This window comes from Eptesicus fuscus, chromosome 5, assembly GCF_027574615.1.
Source record: "Eptesicus fuscus isolate TK198812 chromosome 5, DD_ASM_mEF_20220401, whole genome shotgun sequence".
Lineage (NCBI taxonomy): Eukaryota > Metazoa > Chordata > Mammalia > Chiroptera > Vespertilionidae > Eptesicus > Eptesicus fuscus.
The window spans coordinates 33,615,578-33,621,577 of record NC_072477.1 but is presented as its reverse complement, the minus strand read 5'-3'; positions in this window follow the sequence as shown (position 1 = coordinate 33,621,577).

The window sequence follows — 6,000 nt, the reverse complement described above, 5'->3', positions numbered from 1 at the left end:
ATGTGTGTATGTCTGTGTGTGTGTGTGGGGGGGGGGCATGGGAGTGTAGGGGGAGTGGGGCGGGTTATGCTGGTCTAAAGAGAAATTGTTTTCTTTCCTTTCTTGGATCTCTTTATCCATAAATCTGCTTTTCCACCAAATTTGGGGACTAGGCAGGAACTCCACTGTAAGTGGGGATCTGAAACAGTACTTGGTAGAAGCTTAAGTCTACCTGAGAGTGCCAAGGAGAGTTGAGGGGAATACTTACATGAAAGTACTAAGATCCAGGCCATATTTATAATTCCATGTACACCATAATATGAGTTTGGCCATTGGTGTCACAGGGCAGATAGAACCACACAAATTCTGTGGCTTGCATGCACTTATGAATTGTCCTGAGTCACTGGTCATCTATTCCATTGCAGCCCTATTTGGTGTAAGGCCATGATCAATAAGGATAAGACTATCATGACTGGGAAATAACCTAAGATAAAGTTGCAAACTAAAGTCCTTAGCATGAAGATAATCCAGGATACCTGCACAAAGTCAATAAAGAGAAAGAAACACTTTAGGTCCATTTTGTTTCCCTTGAAAAATAATCAATTAAAAAAATTGAACTTTGTCTCTTTGAAATTGGCATAGCACACTAGAACATCAGTCAAAGGATGCTTTCTGTTTTAATGGCAAGAGGGCAACTATCTTATGTATAGAAACAATTGCTCCACAGAACATCTAGATGATCCTCTGGAATAATGTTACTCTTCAACAGAATCATGGCTTCCTGTGCAGCTTAATTGTGAAGTTGTTAGGAAGATCCTGTCAAATATTGTTTCTACTCTAGCCTGTCACCAGTATTGGAAGTTCAACCTTTTGACTTTATAAATTTGGCAGGTCAGTGCTTTTGTAAATGACAGCATCTCCAAATAAATAACTTGGCATTCACGGAAGTATCATAACTCATAGTGAATTGTCAGACTGCTTCACTAGCTGAACTTACATTCTGATAAGGGGAGAAGACTAGGGCCTGCCCTCCACGTTGCCTGGGAGGACAGCCACTGGAATGCAATCACAGGCCCTTGACCTCAGAGGGAGATGCTTAACTTCCCCAAGGCTGAACACATTTCAGCAAACCATGAACAGGCTCAAGAATCTTGCAGATTGTGATATAACAGAAGTTATCCCTAAGATTGTGAAAATATTTATTTTCTTGGAACTTTTTCATCTTTTCGGAATTCTCTAGGAAAAAAAAGAAGTTATATAAAAAGTCTCTAAGGTAATCAGCATCTTTTATTTAGTTATTTTTTGCACCTTTTAGATACTAATAAGTTTTGCTTATAAATTATACATGTAAGGGGATCTTAAGCATCAAGGATCAATTCATAAAAGGAGCACTACCGGCTGCCAGTAAACCAGAGGAAGACACGGATTATGCATTTGACTGCATCAAGAAAAGCTCATGGATACCTTTTAATGAGCAAGGATGCTCTAATGCCTAACTTCAAATTCTGCTACCTGAAAAACAAAACAAAAAAAACAACTCCAGTGCTGGACAGACCAGCTGGGCCCCCTGCCAGGAGCACTGCTATGCGAGAGCATTGTGAGGACTAATATGGGTTGACTAGGAGTTATTTTGATCCTGTAAAAATAAACTTCTTCCTTCTCACTGATTTATATGCACATTTTATATAGCATATAGTAGATACTTAATACATAACAGCTAAATAAATGAATGAAGTGTGAAGATTTTCACTAGAAGAAGACACATTGAGGATCCTTTAAGCAAAGTCATCTCTTCTATACCAGCCCTGAGATATCAACCCAGGCTCTCCACCAGGCTCCTCCAGATCCTGTGATATCCTGGGTCCTGGCTTTGACCCATAGTTTCTTTCTGGAGATAGAGTAGCTTAGACTTCAGCTTTCAACCCCTTCTTGTCCTGGTTTCTCCCTCAGATGTGGCTTCACCTCTGGTGACTTGGCCTCCTGTAGTGTCACGTCAGCCACTTTTCACCTTGCAACTCTCCACCCACTTCCCAAATAAACCCTAGCCACTGGCTCTCCTCTCCTTGGCTTCCTGCTCTCTACAGCTGTCACCCATGGGATAGAGGCTTTTGTGCAGCTGTGGCAACTGCAGGCTCTGAAGTTAATCTCTTGCTCTTGTCAATCCCTACCTATTATGCCCATTTAGCCCCCAATATGCAGAGAGGGGTACCACTTGGGGATACCAAGGCCATGTGGAAGGTCATAACATTCCTAAATATTGTAAAGCACAGTGCCTTGAAGTCTGAAATAGTTCAGCACGAAGGCCTTGAAGTTTGGACACCTCATAAACCACCTCTTCAGAGGGTTAGAGATTAAAATCTCCAGTGATAATAAACACAGTCTCCTGCTCAGCTGCTATGGGGAATCCACAACTTAACTGGGGTGAATTTTTAAGGGTGCTTAGAGGTAGTGGTTGGGTATGGAAGCGTTAGTGTCAATAACAGAGCTATAACTTAGTCTTGGCCCAGATTGCTCATTTAATTTAGCTAACTCAGTTTAGAATGGAATGAAGCCACTCTAGATAATGAGTTTAAGGAAGTTCTGAATAGTCAGTCTACTTAGGCCATCTAAGTAGAAATGTTGTGGTTCCCTCCAATTTATATGTCTAAAGATTGGAGCTGAATCAATGCCCATTAAATACTAGCTCAGGTATTTGCATAATTATTTTCAAACTTGGTGGCTGCCTTGGGGACCATCTTAAACTGATATACTTAGGCTAACCTGACTCCACTTTCTCTTGCCCTTTGCATTTGGGCAGGGAGGCCACTATGCCATTTTTAAGCCCCAAGTTGAGAGAGGGAGTGGGGGGAAAAAATCAATTCTTGTGTAATGAGGCCCCTCCCAAAGGATTAATTGCATCACAGAGCAACCCCAGCACCTGCACCTATCCCCCTACAGTTTCCCAACAAGTTCGACCAACCTTAAGAGGTTTCAGGAACTATACACTTGGGCTGATAACTAGGGACCACATCTATTTCTGCCTAATATTGCCCCCCCCCACATGTTACCATATTGAAAATATTCCATAAAGCTCCATGCTCATTGCATTCTATGTGGCATTCCCAGGAGCCAAACACTGCAGCAGCCCTCATTGCCCCACTGGAATGAAAACCATTGGTGGTCAACCTTGAGAATTAGCTACTCATGAGAACTATTCAGTATCACTAAAAGACTGTAACCCTGAGTGTATTATAAAAGCCACTTTTTACTACAGGTTTGAGAATTTATGGTCTGCCTCAGAGCTGACATTTTGCTCTCCTAGCAAGGCCTGTTATTTTCCTGGATTCTGTCCAGAAACCAACAGCCAAGAAAAGCGTTCCTGAGATAAGCTAGAGGTATCAAAATTTCCAGTACACTTGTAGTACCACTGAAGCTACCATCCTGGCTCTAGGAGCCCCGGGTATGATGGGGTATGTTCACCCCTCCCAGAATACAACGATGCAAGTCCTCTGAGACTTTCTTCCAACCAATCTGTTACAGTGCCCCAACTGAGGTACCCTATCTTTTGGTACATGTTGAATTGGGGTACAATCATATTCTGGTTGACTGTCACACAACTCCAGGTACCTGGCCTATTCGCTCATAAAATCCTGGGTTGTTGCTAGCAGCACGGGCTCTCTGCTGAGTTGAATCAACCCAAATATGAGACTGTAAAGGTCAATTCTCTGGAATTATCTCTCCTCATTACATTCAATGATGTGCATGATTGGGGCAGGCCACCAAGCTCTAACAGTCTCTAGTATTTTGGGGGTTTGTGGGATACTGTGAGATAGATTGATAATATCTATATATTATTCCTTCCATATTTCTCCATCCTGACTGCCAAGCTTACCAAAATGTTTAAGGAAAATAAGCCAAGCACCATAAAAGACCTAAAAGGCATTTAAAATCACAAAAATGACCATCCTGCATCTATTCTAGTACACCCAGACTATTAGGGTCTTTCCTCCCCAAGCATATGTTCTGAACATACCATAGAGGACTATTTTCTCAAAGTATGGGCTAGAGACCAGCTACATCAGAATCACTTGATTCTACCTTAACATGCTTGTTCCTGGGCCCTACCCCAGTTCTAATGAGTCAGATCCACTGGAAATAGGCTCAGAAATATGTAATTTAAATAAGCACCTTAAGTTATTCCTACAGCTGCTAAATTTTGAAAATTATAACAGTAGCAGCATCCTTCCTAACTCAGCCCTGACTCGGCATTTTTACAAATCTATTCCATAAGTTTACCATTTTCCATCCCTTGCCTCTTCTAACCACCCAGTCAAAGTTATATGATATAGGAGAGGAAGTTCTTGATCACCACTAAAGCAACATAAAGCTTGAGAGCATTATTTGGAAGAGGGCCATGTTTTCAATAATAACAAAAACAGGCTATTGCAACGAAGAATACCACCAAATTGTTCAGAGATTAAGCCAAAGGTCAATTCTTTGGTTCTAAGACCCTCCTGGTGCCAACGTCAGAGTAAGCTAGGCCAAGTAGAGACAGCAATGAGCAGTTAGCCATAGGCAAGGTAGTCAGGTAGGTTAGGGAGAAGTGTTTATAACTAAGAACCCAGAAAGACTGGTGGAGCTGGGAGCATTTAATACTAGACAGTAGCTGGTTGGGTATTTGCAGCAAGGTGTAGAGCTAGAAGAGCTAAGACAGATGGGGTTAGGAGATACAGAAGACAGTGAGGGTGGGAAGAGGGCATTGACAGCACCCAGCAGAAGAATTCAAGGAACAGGCTAATCTAGTAAAGGCCATATTAATAGACACATCAAGACAATGTACAAAGACAGGTACAAAGATAAATGTGTAACTCAGGTTTAGAAGCTACATTAGATTTGTGGTTGGAGTGGGGGTAGGACTGGAGAAAAAAATTGAGATAAAAATAAAACAAGGACCTTAAATGGACAGATGATGATAATGTGCTGTGACTGAGGAATACAATCAACTTTCTGAGCCTGCAGTATAAATAAAAGACCCAAGAAAAGGAGAGAAAGAGGAAAGAATTCTCCACACAAAGAACTGGTCAGCTCTTTAGCGAATTAAGACTATCATGCCTGCTTAATTTTAGGCCATGGCCATGTAGCTCAGTTGGTTAGAGCGTCATCCTGACATGCCAAGGTTTTGGGTTCCATCTTCTGGTCAAGGCACACACAAGCATAAACCAATGAATGCATAAATAAGTGGAACAAACAAAATGATGTTCTCTCTCTCAAAAAAAAAATTTAAAAATAAAATAAATAAAAAATTCACTGTCCCTCAATTTTCTCCTTAGAGCTAAATGCAAATATAAATGGGACAGTAAAATTAGGAGGTTTTATTGTCTGAGAGTTAGTGCCTCCTTACAATTCCATTCTGGCTGCCTTTTAAGAAAAGCTACTAATTACATGTCAACAAATCAGGGACAAAGATTATTTAACTTTCTTAGATAGACCCATCAGAAACAGCATTCTGTTGGTCTAATTAAAACTTTACTTTAGCTAGGCCTATGTGGCTCAGTGGTTGGGTGTCGACCCATGAACCAGGAGGACACAGTTCGATGCCAGGGTTTCAGGCTCCATCCCCAGCAGGGGGCGCGCAGGAGGGAGCTGATCAATGATTCTCTGTCATCATTGATGTTTCGATCCCTTCCTCTCCCTTCCTCTCTCTGAAATCAATAAAAACATTAAAAAAAAACTTTACTTCAGAACAATTCCTAACTTTAATTGAATGATACATATTCACTGCCAGACAATAATAAGAGGCCCTCTGCTGATGACTTTAGAAGTGCCACATAATTATCTCTTCCACTGTCAAAGTAAACCCTAAGTTGTGCTGCATTCATTTTTTGTGTGATATAAGAAATTCAAATGTGTGACATAGAATTTTCACAGATAATCTAATAAAATCATTAACTGGAAAGTATACATTTGCATAAGGATCTAATGTTAACAGTAATATAAAAATTAAATTAGCATTTGAAGTCTCCAGACTTTTGGTTCTCTGGA